The 15,500-nt window shown below is 41.4% G+C and overlaps 2 long non-coding RNA genes across 2 annotated transcripts; one reads left to right on the forward strand and one right to left on the reverse strand.

Annotated features, from left to right (window-relative positions):
* Positions 1 to 8,619: 8,619 nt before the first annotated feature.
* Positions 8,620 to 9,939, forward strand: LOC120437337. Its single transcript, XR_005611039.1, has 2 exons — positions 8,620 to 8,783; positions 9,417 to 9,939. It is a non-coding gene; the product is annotated as an uncharacterized LOC120437337 (long non-coding RNA).
* LOC120437343 lies at positions 9,573 to 15,479 on the reverse strand. The gene is made up of 2 exons (XR_005611042.1): positions 13,867 to 15,479; positions 9,573 to 12,894 (listed from the first exon to the last, which is right to left on the reverse strand). It is a non-coding gene; the product is annotated as an uncharacterized LOC120437343 (long non-coding RNA).
* Positions 15,480 to 15,500: the final 21 nt, after the last annotated feature.

Genomic DNA, 15,500 nt, shown 5'->3' on the forward strand with positions numbered 1-15,500 from the left:
GGGCGCTCACGCTGTCGTTCCTGGGAGCCACCGTTGTCGACATAGTGGACAGAATTCCCAACATCCTGGCGTCCCACCCACAGGCCAACCGGCTCATCATCCACATCGGCACCAATGACATTCCCAAACAGCAATCTGAGCTGCTGAAGCTGGACTTCCTCCAACTCTTCAGCCTCCTGGGTCAGTTGCAGGTATTTGGCATACAGCACTCCCGCACACGGCCCTGTCATTACCCCAAACCGACACTACCCGCTGATCTGTCCGCCACTGACTGATGTCCCCCTGGTCCCAGCTCCTACATTTGTTCCACTTTTAACAGTAATACACAAAACTCTGGACTCGGACCTCTCTCTCCCACAGTCAACACAATACCCGTCATAATCACAAACAGAGAGCAACACAATTATCATAAATCCAGTAACTCCAAAAACATTAATAACCTCCGGCCTCTTCAAAAATGTCAGCATTCATTGAACTCTACTGTCAAAAATCCACCAGTCTCAATTAGTATGGCACTTTTAAATGTCCGCTCTCTGTTGAATAAGTCTTTTATTATTAATGATTTAATTTTAGATAATAAACTTGATTGTTTATTTTTAACTGAAACATGGCTGGGTTCGGATTCAATTCAATTCAATTCAATTTTATTTATATAGCGCCAAATCACAACAAAAGTCGCCTCAAGGCGCTTTATATTGTACAGTAGATAGCACAATAATAAATACAGAGAAAAACCCAACAATCATATGACCCCCTATGAGCAAGCACTTTGGCGACAGTGGGAAGGAAAAACTCCCTTTAACAGGAAGAAACCTCCGGCAGAACCAGGCTCAGGGAGGCGGCCATCTGCTGCGACCGGTTGGGGTGAAGAAGGAAAACAGGATAAAGACATGCTGTGGAAGAGAGACAGAGATTAATAACAGATATGATTCGATGCAGAGAGGTCTATTAACACATAGTGAGTGAGAAAGGTGAGTGGAAGGAAAAACTCAATGCATCATGGGAATCCCGGCAGCCTACGTCTATTGCAGCATAACTAAGGGAGGATTCAGGGTCACCTGGTCCAGCCCTAACTATATGCTTTAGCAAAAGGAAAGTTTTAAGCCTAATCTTAAAAGTAGAGATAGTGTCTGTCTCCGAATCCAAACTGGAAGCTGGTTCCACAGAAGAGGGGCCTGAAAACTGAAGGCTCTCCCTCCCATTCTACTTTTAAATACTCTAGGAACAGCAAGTAGGCCTGCAGAGCGAGAGCGAAGTGCTCTAATGGGGTGATATGGTACTACAAGGTCATTAAGATAAGATGGGGCCTGATTATTTAAGACTTTGTATGTGAGGAGCAGGATTTTGAATTCAATTCTGGATTTAACAGGAAGCCAATGAAGGGAAGCCAAAACAGGAGTTCGGATGCACCAGTTGTTCTCACTGAGGCCTCCCCAACAAATTTTAATTTCTCTTTTTCTATTAGAAGTGGTAAGAGAGGTGGTGGGACTGCATCTTTAACCAACAACACACTCACCACCAAACAAATTTTATTTGATCATTTTACCACTTTCGAATTCCACGCTATTGTTTTTAGCAGCCCTCCAGTTTTATCTGTCACAATTTATAGACCACCCAAAGACAGTGCTGCTTTTATCAAGGAATTCTCAGAATTTTTAACAAACATACATTCAAAGTATAACATGATAATTCTAACCAGTGATTTTAACCTGCACATAGATAATCCTTCTGACCCTACATCAAAAGAATTCTTAAACATTCTTCATTGTATGGATTTTACCCAGCACGTCACGCAGCCGACTCACAACAGAGGACACACTCTGGACCTGGTCATCACCCATGGGCTGTCCACCAGTGTGTCCTCTGTTGTTGACTTAGCTGTCTCTGACCACTACTGTGTGTTTTTTTACATCACCGGTTTTGTTCAGCGGGAGACCTTGGTGCGAACTGTGAGGAGGCGCTATCTAACCTCTGAAGTGGCTGCAGATTTTACCAGGGTTTTAGACGAATGCCCCCCTGTGATTCTACCTGCACCCTGTGATTTTATTTTTAATCATTTTAACCTCAAACTGAAGAAAAGCCTTGACTCCGTTGCTCCACTCACCACCAAAAAGATTAACGTAAAACGTGTATCACCCTGGAGAAACGAAGAAGTCAAAAAACTCAAAAGAAATTGCAGGGCAGCAGAAAGGAAATGGAGGAAAAATAAAAATGAAATCAACCATCAAATACTTTGCGAGCAACTAAAAATTTACAATAATACACTAAGGAATTCAAGAAACTCATACTTCGCCAAAATAATCAGTAATAACAAAAATAATCCGAAGGTCCTCTTCTCCACCATAGATCACTTATTTAACCCTGATTTTAACAGCTCCCAAAGGACCCCCACAGACTCACTCTGTGAGCAGTTTGCAGACCACTTCAGGGGAAAAATCAGCACCATCAGATGTGATATTTTATCTTCTCGTGTTATGATTTTAAACACATCTGAGGGCTCGATTGTACCTGAGGAGACACTGGACAGCTTTGTCCTGGTTAATGCTGAGAACCTTAAGAAAGTTTTCTCCACAGTGAGACCCACCACATGTCTTTTAGATCCAATCCCCTCTTCACTTTTTAAAACACTTTATGGATTTTTTGAAGCTGAGCTTTTATACATGATGAATTGCTCTCTTCAGTTGGGTGTCTTCCCTGCTGCCTTTAAAACAGCGGTGGTGAGGCCCCTTCTGAAGAAGAGCAATTTGGATTGCAATGATTTTAATAACTACAGACCTGTATCCAACTTACCATTTTTAAGTAAAATTTTAGAAAAACTTGTTTTTACTCAGATTAATGATTTTCTGAATGATAAACAGATCCTAGAAATATTTCAGTCTGGATTTCGGGTGAACCACAGCACAGAGACCGCTCTCCTAAAGGTTTTAAATGATGTTAGATGTAACTGGGACTCCCAAAAGCTCTCAGTCCTGCTGCTACTGGATCTAAGTGCAGCCTTTGATACAGTAGACCACGCTATACTTTTAAACAGACTGAAACACATGGTGGGCCTCTCTGGTGCTGTACACAACTGGTTCACTTCCTATCTCTCAGACAGAACTTTTATGGTGTGTATGGATACATGCTCCTCTAAGATCCATAAAATGACATGTGGTGTGCCTCAAGGGTCGGTTTTAGGCCCTGTACTGTTTAATTTGTATATGCTCCCTCTTGGCGGTGTCATCAGGAGGCATGGAGTGAACTTCCACAGTTACGCTGATGATCCTCAGCTGTACATCTCCGTGTCTCCTGATGACACCAGACCAATGGATGCCCTTTTTAACTGTATTCTAGATATAAAATCTTGGATGGCAGAAAACTTTTACAGCTTAACCAGGACAAAACTGAAGTTTTAATCATCGGTCCTGAGGCTCAGAGAGAAACTCTTGTCTAAATTACAGGCATTTTCACTATGCCCTTCACTACAAGTGAAAAACCTGGGTGTTATTTTTGACTCTGAGCTTGGTTTTATCCCACATATTAAACACGTAACCAAAATTGGATTTTATCATCTAAAAAATATAGCCAGAGTCCGCCCTATTCTCTTTCGGGCCAACACGGAGATGCTGATGCATGCTTTTATTACCAGTCGCATTGATTATTGTAATGCCCTGCTCTCTGGTCTCCCCAAAAGAATATTTCACCTTTGCAACTTTTGCAAAACTCTGCAGCTCGTGTGCTGACGAAGACCAGAGGCGGGCCCACATTACACCGGTTTTACAATCGCTGCATTGGCTCCCCGTGTGTTTCAGGATCGATTTTAAAGTTCTTTTATTGGTTTTAAATGTCTTAATGGTCTTGGGCCTTCTTATCTTTCAGATCTGCTTTTACCATATGAACCCTCATGGACCCTGAGGTCCTCTGGTACTGGCCTTTTGATTGTCCCTAAAGTCAGGACACATACTCACGGAGAGGCAGCTTTTCAGTGGTTCGGTCCTCGAATGTGGAACAGCCTACCGGAGGAGCTCAGGGCCGCAGAGAACGTTCATGTTTTTAAGAACAGGCTCAAGACCCACCTTTTTAATTTAACTTTTAACTAACGTTTATTTATTTTATGCTTATTTATTCTATCCTGTTATTCTATTTATATTAATTTAGTTTTATCTAATATTTATTGATTGTATTCTTATTCATTTTTTATCTTCTTACTCTGTTTATACTTATATTTATATTGTATCCCACTCTTATTTATTTTATCTTTTTATCCTGTTTATATTCTTATTAGGTCATATCTCCAGTGTTTCCTCGGAGGGGGCTCTCTGCACCGGGGCTGTGATCGACCGTGGCTGCTGGGGTTCTGTGGGTCTTCTCAGCCTGGCTGGGGGGCTTCTTTGCCTCCCTCCTGCTGTGTGCCCAGCCTGGAGGCTGCGGTCTGTGACCGGCTCCCGGTGCAGACAGCTCCCTGTGATAGTGTTTCCTCACTTGGCTAATGCGTACCCAGCCCAATTTTACTCTTTAAGTGTAAAGAGTGGATGTGTGTATCCATGACCTTTCTGTTAATGAGAGTGTGGGGAATGAGTGGGAGGGTGGGGTGGGCTGCTTTTAACCATGTAAAGCACTTTGTGCTACAGTTTTTTTTTTTGTATGAAAAGTGCTTTATAAATAAAGATTGATTGATTGATTGTTGCTAAGCAGACTCCTCTGGTTGCTTATGAACATATGCAGTGGATACAGAGGATGCCCAGGCTTCCACTTCCCGAGCTCTAATGTTCCGCTTTGCTATCACTTGATGTAGGTACATCAATTGCAATGGCCGTCTTCCTCTGTTTGTCCACCACTGCTATGCCTGGTTGGTTAGCCAAGACCATTTTGTCTGTGTGTATCTGGAAGTCCCACGGGACCTTGCCTTGGTCATTCTTGAACACCCTGAGGGGTGTGTCCATTTTTTTCTTGGGGTTTCCAGACCATACTCAGCACAGATGTTCCTATACAGTATGACAGCTACTTGGTTATGGTGTTCCATGTATGCCCTGCCTGGTAGCATCTTGTGCCCTGCTGTTGTATACTGATTATGTCAGTGCGATCTGTGCTCGGATCCTGAATAACAGATGGTATAGGGGGTCAGGCCAGGGGTTTGACTTCAGAACATATTAACCAAGCCTCCCTTGAATCTTAGAGAAAGTGAGATGAAGCTTGAATGTCACCTGGATTGACAAGGTTCACATAATCACTTATAGAGAGAGAGTTTTGTTCAAATTTGGCATATCTGGAGTTTTCTCTATGTCACATGTGGCCTTAACTACTCACACAGGCTGCTCTTTAAATGGGCCATATTGTGTTGTGTTGTGTCTTTTGGCAGTGCCAGAACTAAGCAATGAGTCCAAATAGCTAAAATTGAGATTATTTATTGGCAGCGTGAATTTGTTGTTAATCCTGTTTAACTAGACAAACTAAAGAGAACAAAGGTTCTTTAATACAATTAATCATTCTGATTTCTGCATTTAAAACTATGGCAGCTACTTTCTTTGACATGTAGTCTAACACTAAAGAGACTTCCCACCAGAGTTTATTGGTTTGGCCAGCACTTGTCTTTATGCTGTGAGAAGTGTTCACTTTGTGCTTTGTGGTGAAATGTGTGAGTCTGAACTGAAAGAAGATGGCAGGTTTGTGGTCGTCTGAGCCCTCTTGTTAGCTTGTTAGCCAGTTCTTTGTTCTTTGTTTCACAGCAGAGGTGTTAAGAGGTTGGAGAAAAAAAAACTGTGAAAACCTCCTGCTATCAACAACTATCACTTAATGTCACCTTAAACAGAATTAAAGATGCTTTGCCAGAGCTCAAAAATGGTAAATGGCCTGTATTTGTATAGCACTTTACTAGTCCCTAAGCACCCCTCAAGTGTCAAGCTCAAGTGTAATACTATTACATTACTGTAGTTGTTGTAGCTTTGGTAATTTATGTTTTTTATTCTACAGAGAGTGATCCACCTGTAATCTACTCGGCAGTGAGAACTGAAGACATCAGTTATGGACAAATAACTATCAGACCAAAGAGGACCAGAGGTACAGCAGCTCTTTAACTTTTACTTTAGAGTAATGATAGCTACTTTTAGTTTTAATGCAAAGCTAATTATGTTCTCACTTGAGCTCAGGATATCAAGCTTCTGATCTCACTATGCAAGAGACAAAAAACAAAAAAGAGCTGAAAGCTCTTCACCAAAGCCCCTTTTCCATTAAGACCTACTCGGCTGAGCTTTCTATGGTTTTCATGATTTTCCATTAGCTCATAGTACGTGGTACCCAGCAAAGAGAGAATTGACTACAAAAAAACAAAGTCTGACAAAAAGCCACAGACTGAGTAGCTGTTGTCACCTGTGGCTGTGGCTCAGGTAGTAGAGCAGATCAGCTACTGATTGGAAGGTTGGTGGTTCGACCCATCTGCATGCTACATATTCTTGGGCAAGATACTAACCCCAAGTTGTGTTCATCAGAGTGTGAATGTTGGTTAGTTTACACTTGGGTTTAGAGGTGCTTGTATGAGTAGGTGTGAATGGGTTGAGTGAGGCATCTTGTATACAGGGCTTTGAGTACTCCGGGAGAGTAGAAAAGTGCGATTTAAGAATCAGTCCATTTACCTCGACCCTCTTTGTTATGGCATTTATGTCATTTATTAATAAAAGGCTCTATAAAGCTTGAGCCTTTTGCAGTCGCCTATGGATCGCTTGGAATGGGGTGGGATCGATACTTTTATTGAGGTTACATGAGTATACATAGGTTGATTAACATATAACATAACAACAGACGTCTACATACAAACAAAGAGTCCCTTGCCAGTGTTGTGTGTGTGTGTGTGTGTGTGTGTGTGTGGGTGTGTGTGTGTGTGTGGGGGGGGTCTTTACCATATATCAGTAAGAGCAGATATAACCTCTCTCCTGTCCTTAACTTTTGTGTGCATGCCAGAGCCCTCTGGGAGGCACACTGAGTCTCCACAGACTCCTAAGGATAAAACCTCTACCAACATGACATTGATTATAAAACTCTAAGCATTTATGAGTAGATATTTCTAAGCATAAATGACAATCAACAATACAAATCTAACAGGACCCATAATATCAGGTTGTATTTTACTCACATGTGAAGCAACAGTTTAAGAAATGCATTAATAATATTCTAGTTTTCTGCTTCTAAGTTCAGCTAAATGAAATATATTTTCAAACCAGATAGTTACTCAGCTGTCAAGTTAAGATGAGAGATGGACCATAGATAGGTCAATATTATCACAGGGCATTTGATAGGCATGAAATTCAGCTAAATCTTGTGATAAAGTCACTAAAGATGCAACAGCGAGGTTGTCATAGTGAGCAGTCTGGCAGGCAAGGGTAGGACCCAAACGCAGGAGTCAAAGAAAAGATTAATTTAAAGAGGCAGCTTTTGTTTGCTTTGATAATTAACTAAAACAAAGTAAAAAAACAAAACAAAACTGCACACCAGTGATAGCCCATTTGAAAGTAAAGCTCCAGTGCATGTGTCCACACACTGCTTCAGAAACACTGTGCAGAGGCTTGGTTTGTCCAAACAGAGTCACCTGACATCTGAAGCTTCATTCGGCAAGTCACTGCTTCAGTACCCGATTCACTGGTTTATAAGGAATTGAATCATTGGTGGTATTTGTGTGAGAGATAGCGAAACCAGTGTGTCACATAATTAGAGACATGGAGTCAGGAAGAGAGGACACGCTGCCTGTTCCTAAATAAAAAAACAGTTCATCAGAATTCTGCTCCCAGGTCTAAAATGTACATAAGAAATAGACTATAAATATATAAAAGTTATAGTATATCATATATAAAAGTATCTTTCGACTGAATAATGACATAATCATGTAGAGGCAGGGACCTCACACCACAAGACACCTTCTATATCAGGGGTCAGCAACCTTTCTGATGGCGAGTGCCATCTAAAATTTCCTCAGAGGTCACTGTGCCATATGATTGCATTAGCAATAAATTTAATAACACCATATTAACAGTTGCACACTATATAGAATAACTTCATAGAATTCCATTTGTTCGCAGATGTTGGCAGCTGTCAGCGAATAGTTATCAGCTATTTTGAAACAAAAAAGACTTTTATCCATAACAAGAACTCCACAACAGCAAATGAACTGTACAACAGAAAATACAAATGCTATTTATGGTCTCCTCACAACAATGATAAGAAAAATAAACTGGGCCAATGTGACATGTTAGAGACACATGTTAATGTGATCTCTGGTCTCCCACTCAGAGACACAGGTCTCCGAGTGTCCAGCATTCAGACGGCTACCTGAGGACACTCATGTGAGAGAAAATCTGCTCACACAGATATGTAGAGCCAAATACTGTCAATAAGGCCTCTGCAATGTTCTGGAGACAGTTACACTGGTCAGGTAGTGATGTCCAGCAGGTGAAAATGCAGCTCCATGAACGCGCACAGCTGTGGATTCCAGCTGCGTTCGTCTTCCTACAAACTTTGACCCCCACAGAGTCGAGCTTTTCAGTTCAATCAGTTGCATTTCGATGTCCTCTGTGTCCAGCCAGTTAAAGAGAGACAAATCCAGCTGCTCATTAAAGCTTTCTGGTTTGATCAGCAAAGAAAACATTGGTCCACCTGAAAGTCCCGAAAACACATTGTGAATTCTGTCTCGAGTCCATGGATTTCCGTGGTGCTGATGCTGCGCTGAGCGGACAGCTCCTGAAGCATTTGAAGTGTTGGAATGTGGAAATTTCAACATCCCTTGAAAAAACTGCCAACTAGCAACGTCCCTCTCACCGGTAGGCTACGTTATTTTAGCCAATTACAAGTTGAATATTGTAGTTGGGGTTGTTAGCTAAGATACCATCATTAAGAAGCGGCACAACTAATGTGTCTATGTGAGCTAATTTGCAATGTTCACCGCTGGTCCGGCCATTTATTTTGTAATGCACCTTCTCAGATTAATTTACTGCCTGTCATGCCATCAGGTAATCCTTCCCCCGTTCTATAAGGTTGTGATGTACATTGCTATAGTTTTTTTATTAGTAAAAAACATCAAAAAGTCAGAAGCGCATGGAGAACACACAAGAAAGGTTTCCGTCAATGATTTATTATTAAAATTGACATAACATAAGGCAGTCCTACTTAAAAGGGCCAGATCTAGTAATGTGGATGAAGTTTTGAGATGTCTTTAAGTCTTACTTTTCAGTCTGTCTGGAAGCAGCATTTGTTTTCTAATGTAATCTAATGAAGTTAATAAGCTTATTGATATAAAGGTGTGAGTTTCATGGATGATGAATTAAGAAGCAGTTAAAGTGTGTGTGGATTATGGAAACTCAGTGATTTGAAGCTGAGCTGGTTCTCATGCAGTCAAGTTTGAACTGCTTGTATTCATGTTTCCTGTTGTTTGAACTGTTTGTGTTTGTGTTCAGACTTTAAACCAGAGCCAGACGTCGTCTACTCTACACTGAAGTAGTCCACCAGTCCAACCACTGATGTCCAGCTGCTGGTCTCTAACTGGTCCATCCCAGAACCTCAGATCAATGTGTTCAAAATATTTTTTTTTCATGTTTTATGTATTTTTAATCACTTAATTAGACTTTACCTATATTGACTGTACCTTTAAAAGTTTAGCTTTTTTCAACATAAACAGTCAGAAAATACATATTAAAATGTTTTCATATTTTCAATAATTTACAATTTTATGTTTTGTTTGTTTGTTCTTGTTCACACAGCATAGATGTGGTTTCTGTGCAGGACTAAAATAGTTTTGTTGTCGTTTGTTTTTCTGTGGTTCTGTGGGTTTCACCAAAGTGTCAGATGGGATATTTATCTCTTCCAATTTGGTTGTGGCTAACCAATGTATGCCCCTGTTTAATCTCCTGACCTGCGCGAAAGTTGTAAACTGCCTCTGGAACAGTGTTAAGGTACAAAAAAAAATCTATTCAACAAAAATGGTGATGCAGTCTTTTATCGCTCAGCCGAGCCTTCTCTGTTGCTGTGTGGAGCAGCCTGTCTCACTCACCTTTTACATGTCACTCACTCACTCATCCAGGCATGCACTGCGGTCTAATAAGGAAACTCAGCTTTTTGATATAAAGTTTTCCCTTGTTCCCGAATAGAAATACAAGTATTTGTTCGAAATAAGTATTCATAAAAAAAACGCGATATTCGTGCCTTTCCGAATACCGTATTCGGGTTTGGCTCCACCCCTAGAAGGTAGTAAAAGAAAATTGTTTACACCATGATGGTAATCCCACGTTCGACCTTTAGCACAGCATGTCCTCAAAGCTGAGCTGTTCTGAGTTTATTTGATACACAGAAAATAAAACAAATTCTGTTGTTTGTGGGAGCTGTTCCAGGTGATTGATTAAAAAAATGTGATTGGCTATAACAAAAAATTTTAATGCATTTGTGTCTGACCACCACCTAGTCAGAGCGGAAGTCAAACTCAAACTTCGGACTCCAAGACCCTATACTGCATCGTAAACAAGCTTACTGGATCGAGCACCAATGTAAACGTCCCGGTCAAGGACAAAAATGGGAAGCTCCTGATCGCCCAAGAAGAGCAAAACAAAAGATGGGCCGAACACTTCCAAGAGACCCTTAACCAGTCAGAGCCCGCCACGACGTAGAATTTCAAGGCAGAGGATGCCCAAGATGAGCTTGGGGTCAACACCAGCAGAATCACCATCGAGGAAGTGAAGATCGTGATCAACAACCTCAAGAACAACAAAGCGGCCGGCTTAGACGAAATACCAGCAGAGCTCCTGAAATACGGCGGCCAAGCCATGGTGGAAGAATTGAAGACCCTGTTTAACAAGTCCTGGCAAAGTGGCACAGTGCTGGAGGACTGGCGGAAGGGTGCCATAGTCAAGCTACCAAAGAAGGGCAACACCTCAGAGTGCACCAGCTGGAGAGGCATTACCCTCCTCTCTGTGCCTGGCAAGGCATTCTGTATTGTCCTCTTTCAACGACTGAGGAGTGCCCTCAACCAACGTCTACGAGAGGAGCAAGCTGGGTTCTGAAGCGGCTGATCGTGCACGGAACAGCACGCCTTAAGAAACATCATCAAACAGTGCGTCGAGTACCGGCAACAACTCGCCATAAATTTCGCCGATTTCAGGAAGGCCTTCGATAGCATCCACCACGATTCACTTTGGCAGATCCTGCGCTTGTACGGTGTCCCTACTATCTTCATCAACATCTTCAAGGACCTGTACATGCGATCATGCTGTTGCGTTAAGACCGGAAATGGCCACACCAACTTCTTCTAGATCACCACCGACGTCAGGCAGGGCTGCATCCTGTCACCTCTGCTTTTTCTCGTTGCCCTCGACTACGTCATGCGGCGAGCCGGCGCCCGTATAGGAGCTGGCATCCATTGTTCTGATCAAGACCGTCTTGGCAACCTCAATTTAGCTGACAATATTGCCCTACTCGAGGAAGACGAGCTGAAGCTCCAGCAAGGAACAACCATTCTAAGAAGAGAAGCTGGCAAGATTGGCCTGAGGATCATCTCTGAAAAGTCGAAGATCATGCATGTCAGCTCCAAGGACCCACGACGGGGGATCTACATCGGGACACAGCAGCTAGAAGAACTGGAGAAATTCACCTACCTTGGTAGCGTGATTTCCCATGACGGCGACCGGGAGGTGGATGTCAAATGCTGCACTGGAAAGGCGGCTGCGGTATTTCGGAGGATGAACAAGATCTGGTCCTCCCCGTCCATCTCCCTCAAGATCAAACTCCACTTGCTTAATTCGATCGTGATCCCATCCACCATTTATGCCAGCGAGACTTGGAAGGTGTCAGCCTGCTCAACACCAAGCTCGACGTCTTTCAGCAGCGATGTCTTCGCCGGATTCTGAGGATCCGCTACATCGACCACTTCACCAATGAGGAGGTCCTGTGAAGGAGTGGCGCGGTCAAACTTCACAACATCGTTGCATGCCAAAGACTCCGACTGGCCGGCCATATCCTCTGCATGGATGATGCACAGATTCCAAGAACAGCGATGCGCTAGCAACCCCTGGGCGTTAAAAGACCATGAAGACATCCCCGCAACACCTGGCGAAGGTCATTCCATCAAGACTTAAAGACATCGAGCATATTGTTGATAGAAGCTGAAGCCCGGGCACAAGATCAAGGCTGGTGGTGTTCATTTGCCACCCTGTATGCCACATAAGGCATGGGAGGATCTAAGTCTAAGTCTAAAGTATTTGTGTCAAATGTCATATTTAACTGACAGCAATTTAAAATGATTCTTTGAAGGAAGGAGACGTCCCGCCTTGACTCCTCTCTCCTCATGTCTCTTCCTCGCTTCCTTGCTCTTCCTTCCTTTCTTATCTTTGCTGGGAGGGATGTGAGGGGAAGGTGTGCAGTCTCGTAAATTAAAGATTCTAAAGCGTCCTTCAAACTGCCAGAATAGACTTTAATAGTCACCTGAGGGTGATGCCACTCCTTAAAATTATTGTAGGTGACTTTCTTCTGTTTAAAGAACAAAATTAAAAGACGCCTGCTGATGTCCTGCAGCTGTTGCCAGACGCACATACATGAAGTGTTTTGACTCTATATTCAGGTGAGAAAACAACGTCCCGTTTTGAATCTTTGATTGGCCGATGTTGCACAGGTGTGTTCAATGACCGAGAAACTGCTTTGTATTTAAAATGTTTTATTAAAGACAAACATAAACTCTCCACTTCATCCTGAGCTCTATATTCAAACTGGTCCAGTGCAGCTGTATAACTGTAAACACACACAGAATATGATTCAATAAATAATATGTAATAAAGAGAGGAGTGCAGGGATGTGTCGGGCAGCCAGCTGGATGTCACTAGTTACACTTCGGTGAAGGTGTGTGTGTCAGCTTCAGTGAGGAGTAGACGACCGCTGGCTCTGGTGGAAGATCTGAACACAAACACGCAGATTACAGAAAGTTTAGACCTGCACCAGCTCTGTTTATCACAGAGAGGGCATCCACAAAACTGTCTTATACAAATACAAATAAATGAATATCAGGATTCTAATAATTAACATTGAAAATATATAAATATGTATTAGTCAGATATTTTATTTTTGACTGCCAGAGCTTTGCTGAATTATAAGTCGCTTCTGTTTCCTGAATCATTCCATCGCATGTCATCGCCAACCTGCTGAACCATCTCCAAAACACATTTTTAAAAAGAGATAAATAGAAAATACTAAGAGACATTAACTGTGTAGCATTTTCAAATATATATTACAGTTCTTGCAGCAATAGATTCTACAGGCATCATGCAGACTGCCTGATGTGTGTTCTCAGATGCAGGACTGCTAGAGTTCTTTTCATATTTGTCGTACTGAGACTAATTAAATTACCGGTTCATTTTCACAGTGAGAAAGCTTGGTGACATTTTAAGGCTAGGTTTTAAGATATTCATGTTCAAACATGAATATATCAAACATGTGAAAAACATGCGGGAAGCTTACCATATAAAATATACATTTAAAAGTATTTGATATATGAAGTTAACATTTCACAACAAGCAGGAAATGTTGTAAAGCTTTGGTGATCTCAGATGAAACGACTCTCGGTTTTATAATAGCACTGTTCCACTTTCAATTTAATACCACATTTTTTTCATTCTATATTTACTTCATATACTTTTTGACTCCCACACGAATCATGATTCTTCTTCAGCAGCTTTGTGTATTAATATTTTTCCATAACAGTTTAATTTTTTTTGTAGTAGACCTTTCAGGCTTTTTGGAGATTACAGTCACCTTCATGTTCTGCTGCAGGCTGAGATCTGAGACTTTTTTTTATTTGATTAAGGGTTGGACCTTTTATTTTCTCAATGGGGGGAGGTTGCAGCGAGCACAAAAGATGAGCAGCTGTACCTCTCTGTCTGCAGTTTGTCTTGATGGGGATCTGTGCATAGCTGATGTCATCTGTTCTGTGCACAGAAGAATAACTCGCAGCTGGATCGCTCTCTGCAAAGCAAGACAAAGTCACATGACTGACACAGAATTCTTGTTTTAGGGTGACACAAAATTTGAAATTTAGGAATAACAGCAGCAAACATGAGGCCACAGCACAGCCTATATCTTTACCCTGCGACGACTTTAACACCTCTGCTTGGTTTAGTTTGCAAAACTGGAAGCTTAATGATCACAGAGCCGCTCACTTGGCAAAATTATGTAACAGTCTTAGACAATCTATCTTGTATAGTAAGCACTTTGCAAACCTGTGAAACCAATACAAATTTTTACTGATAATACATAAATTTCCCACATGTTACATGTTACAGTTACATGAACGATTATTATGACCTGTAAATATTTGATGCTACAGTAGTATAATCCAAGAAAGGTAACATGGAGCTGGAAATAAGCAGAATAAGTCTGCTTTAATGTGAGAAGTTTAGGAAAAACACCTCACTGTTTCTGGCTTCATCAGTTCCAGAGTGAAGTGTCTGTTTCAACATCTTTAACAGTGTGTGAGCAATTTTCAGTGCAGACAAAAAAACTGATAAACCTGATCTGATGGAAAACCATGCACTATGAACCTGCAGTACATGCTAAAAGAACCCGAACCAGAATCCATCGCAATGTATGAAACACACATTCTAAAACTTTGCACCTCTCAGAGCCTCATGTGGAAACTCCGGAGGATTAACGCTGTCCAACTTAAGTAGATACCTGCAGTATCAATAAGTCATTTATATGTATGTATATATCGTATATTTATTTTGCTATTTCTTACTTCTTGTATTTTGTATCTGTTTTTGTATCTGTTTTTGTAACTGTTTTTGCTGGAGCACCGTAACCAACATAATTTCCCCTAGGGATCAATAAAGTATGCTGATTCTGATTCTGTCTGTAGTCAAAGACTTAACAGATGAATTTACTTTTTACATTATTTTTCATTCCTTCTTTCAAGAAATCAAGCTGTAACATAAAAACGTGCTGGCTGACATAATGTGGCCTATAGTTTTATAATGATTCAACAATTCTTTGATTAGAAGTATAATGTAGCATAAGATAGTGTAATAATCTCACACAGTGAAACTCTTTCTCCTGTTAAATGCAAAAACCAGTTGGATTACAACACCTGTACTTCTTTCTGTAATGTGTAACCACGTTTACCGTTACACCATTCTTCTTTCAGTTATTAAGAGTTTTTAAGTAAAAGCAAATACCTGTAGCTTTGACTCACTGGAGCTAAAATATCTTAAATATACATATTACATACTGAGGTTTTAAACAGAGCATGTGGTACTTACAGAGCGGCCACAGAAGAGGTGTTTGTCCCATCGTGCCTCATAGATCTGAGACCTTTTTGTTCCACTTCAGCAATTGACCCACCTCCTTCCTCTCAGTAGCAAAGTTTGGGGTGTCCGTGGATTCTCTGCAGCAGTTCTAGGGGGGGGAAATTGCCTTGACCTCTTAGCTTTAAGCTAAGATGTGAATTCTGAGGTTTTATTAAAGCAACGAACTCAAAGTAAAAGAATAACAGCCTGTTTTGCTTTTTT

Source organism: Oreochromis aureus, linkage group 3, assembly GCF_013358895.1.
Source record: "Oreochromis aureus strain Israel breed Guangdong linkage group 3, ZZ_aureus, whole genome shotgun sequence".
NCBI classification, from domain to species: domain Eukaryota; kingdom Metazoa; phylum Chordata; class Actinopteri; order Cichliformes; family Cichlidae; genus Oreochromis; species Oreochromis aureus.